Source organism: Nothoprocta perdicaria, unplaced genomic scaffold (genome assembly GCF_003342845.1).
Source record: "Nothoprocta perdicaria isolate Ctin4 unplaced genomic scaffold, notPer1 scaffold_236, whole genome shotgun sequence".
NCBI classification, from domain to species: Eukaryota; Metazoa; Chordata; class Aves; order Tinamiformes; family Tinamidae; genus Nothoprocta; species Nothoprocta perdicaria.
This window is the reverse complement of record NW_020455462.1, coordinates 683,637-687,101: the sequence shown is the minus strand read 5'-3', so window position 1 is coordinate 687,101 and position 3,465 is coordinate 683,637. Positions and strand designations below refer to the sequence as shown.

Genomic DNA, 3,465 nt, shown 5'->3' with positions numbered 1-3,465 from the left:
ATGGAGCTCATCCCTCCAAATTCTTCATGTTTTTTCTTTTTTTTTTTCTGTCTCATTAGCTCCCGTAGTCCAGACATATGATAAATGCTTGCAATGTTGCTGTATTTTAAATGTATGGTAGAGAGTGGAAATACATTGAACAGATTGTTCAAGACACTGTATTGTTCTTGTTCATTGTCATTAGAGGCCCATGTATTTTGATTCGTATGAGGTAATGGCATATAATAACAAAGGTTATTTTCAAATCTTGCTACAGATCTTTTGCTCAGCTCATTTCTAAGGGAGATAACCACATCTATTGAGATAATGCACCAGACGTTATTCAGGGAATGACTATCAATTTGAACTAATATCTGTAAAATAATCTATTTTCCAAATGCAAATTGCTTTTTCTACATGCCCTTTTTCTTCCTGGCATAGCCATCCTGCAACACTCTACTTCACTGGTGTGTAATTCCTTGACACTGCCGAGCGTCAATGGAGATTTTCACTGGTAACTGGTTCTTGTTCCCTTTTCAGGGCACAGAAATTTTCTTTCATGTGCTCTGGCAAACATATCTTACTTCTGCAAAAATTCATAAAGAGAAAACCTATAGATTATAGTCAGGATCTCCTCCATCTCCAATACAGATTGGCATTTGTTATAGTTCATAGGAAGTCTGTCTTTTGGTGATGTATCAGATACAACTTCCATAAATCTTATGGGTCTCTCTCTTTTCTGTGCACGGCAGAAAATACCTGAAAGAGTCTTCCATTCATGCCAATGCTTCTTCTGTGCTCCTTCATTGATTTGAGTACATGGCAGACTAACCTTTCTGSGGTTGGGATTTTTTAGCGTTAATACTCCACCTTGTCTGGAAAGGACTCAGTTCTGATCACACAGAAGTAGCACAACAATAACAGCTAGACTTTATTCAGATGTGTGTGAAGGCACTTAGGTGGGGATAGGAGCTGAAGACAAGATTTAGGGCCTCTGGATTGAAACACAAGGACTCTGGGAATACTTTCTGGTGCTCTGCAAACATCTAAAAGTTTTGGGTGGTGCTTCTCACTGTGCTTGTGAAGTTGACGTGTTTAAATGGACGCACAACCTCTACTTGATGTCCAACGTGTCAACTAGTAGAGGGATGCGCTGCACTACTCTCATAAGACATCTCTTCTGGTGCTGTAGCGTGGACCATCCCAGCCATGGAGAAGCAATCATCGCAATCTTTGCTAACGCTGGATCTTTTTCATTTAATTTTGGGGGGAGAAATTAAGGAAATTCAACAGTGTCTATGAATTCCACTTTAAGTTAAACACTGGGGAATCTTAACAAGAAACTCCCCTGCAAGAAAGCAAAAAGTCAGTGGGCATAACTTTATTCAAGTGAATCATCTCATTTGCTAAAGTAAAAGCATATGGGTCAAAATGCGTGTACGAAACAGAATACTAAACACAGAATACGTGTTTCTATAATGAGCAAGCAACAGCCTTATTTAGATGCTCAGTTCACTTTATGGAAGCACTCAAACAGCAGCCAGAAATGAAACCCAGCAATATGTGACACATGGTTTTCAAGGCAAAATCTGAACTCTGGACACAGGCAGCAATTAAGCATTCCCTACGTTTTCTGGCTTCATATGCAAATTTGACATTCAAATCAGACTTCTGAAAAGATCTCACCCATGCAAAAACACTAATAACATAAGCGGTCCAGAGTTTGAGCCTTTTTGCTTTAACTTTAATTACTTTGTCATAATTTCAGTGGAGGGCAAAGCACGTTAGGAGGTTATCAATTTGCTCCTCCCAGCTGTTTTGGAAGTCAAGTGTGGTTTCCCCCGACAAGACATGAAGTGGATGGAAATTTTAGATGGAGAATTTACAGCAGAGCGGCATGCAAAGAATTCATTATAAGCAGGAGCAGGGCGCCTTAAGAAGGTGACAATATTGTTTGCATAAGGGGTTTGCAAGCTGCAAACTAAGGGGAACTGCTGAACTGGTGTCATAAATTGCACACCGTTTCCATAGCCAAGAAGAAACATGCAGCAAGTTCTGGAAGAAGGAGCCTCCAAAGGTTGTTTTGCACCTAACATCCAAGCTCATCCTGTTGTGGTGAGAATTGACCCACACAGGTGCACACCTGTATTTAGTTGTAGTCTAACGACCTGCAGTTGAGGGYCACCATCCTCTGTTGAGACTGGGTGACCAGCTTAACTTAAGGATTTTCAGTGAGTGGTATCAGTTCTTGCACCATTCAKGTACTTTTAGGTCCATTGCTTGTGGGTTTTGCTGTTCTGCCCTAGGATGATATTTCATAATATTCATGTTAAGGTCATGTACTATTAACGCCATTGAGCAAAAAGCCTAAAAAAAGTCCTCTGCAACACTTGAATTCTACTTAAGGACTATTTTAGGAAGTAAAATGGAACCGACTTGTGGCAATTGTGGCAACAATTAATTAACACCTGTGGAAAATAGGTGTTAACTCCATGAGACCTTTTTTTTTTTTTTTTTTTCTGGTGTGGAAAATATATATCATAGAGAACTGCATCAGAATATCCTCATTCCATTTAAAGGAGAGAAAAGGCCAGAAGAGGTGCTGCTAGCCAAGAAAGCCAAGTTGCACTGGTTAAAACTTATTACTAGGTGACAGTAGTAAGCAGGATGGGAAAGACTGCTAAGAAATACAGAGCAGGCTGTGTCCACTGCATCTAGACATGCTGTGAAACGAAAACTCAATCTAATCACGCAGAGTCTAAGCCAGAGCCTAGTAATAGAAAGGTCTCATTTTAGGGGGTCGCGGAGAGAAGGGAGATGAGCTGATCTGCGTTCGGCACAAGGAGGCTGCAGATGTTCAGCCCAGGACATCATTAGGGCTAGCAGGAAACCTAAAGAGAAGAGAGGAAAGGCATTAGTGTAACAGCAAGGCTCTTAATAACAATAATAATGAAATTGCAGTGGATCTTGCAGGCTGCGACGGGGCAGCACATGGCCGTCGTGGCGCTGCTCCCATCTCCCATTCACAAAGCAGCGTCACGTTCGGGTGCCGCGTTCCCTCCGGGATTTATCGCTCCCACCAGCTCATCCCAGCTCCCCGAGTCTGCTTGATAGTCACTGCAGGCGTGATGTGCAGCAGTCTCCGCTAAGAAACACAGTGATCTTTACGTGAAAGGACTGACCTTTCTCCGCTGGCATTTTGTCAGGACGGGCTGAAGGCGGGAGGGGGAAGAGAAGCAGAGGGGGCAGAGAAGCCTGCGCCACTTGTTGCTGTAAAAGAAAAGTGTATTTCGAGGCAAAGCATCAATTTGACTGTGCCGCTSATTTTTTTCCATCTTTCTTTTTTTGATAGCAGCATAAGGCATCGTGCTTGTGCCTACGTGTTTAGCAGCAGCTGCACTCGAGAGGAACACCGGGTTTTCTCTCGGCACCGGCAATAGCATCTTCTCACCACCCCGTCTTTTCCCTCCCCCAGTAAAAAAAAAA

At 42.4% G+C, this 3,465-nt stretch overlaps 1 long non-coding RNA gene across 1 annotated transcript; it reads right to left on the bottom strand.

The window, feature by feature from the left end:
• Nucleotides 1-1,576: 1,576 nt before the first annotated feature.
• LOC112947555 lies at nucleotides 1,577-3,236 on the bottom strand. Its single transcript, XR_003249434.1, has 2 exons — nucleotides 3,162-3,236; nucleotides 1,577-2,870 (listed from the first exon to the last, which is right to left on the bottom strand). It is a non-coding gene; the product is annotated as an uncharacterized LOC112947555 (long non-coding RNA).
• Between the last annotated feature and the right edge of the window lie 229 nt (nucleotides 3,237-3,465).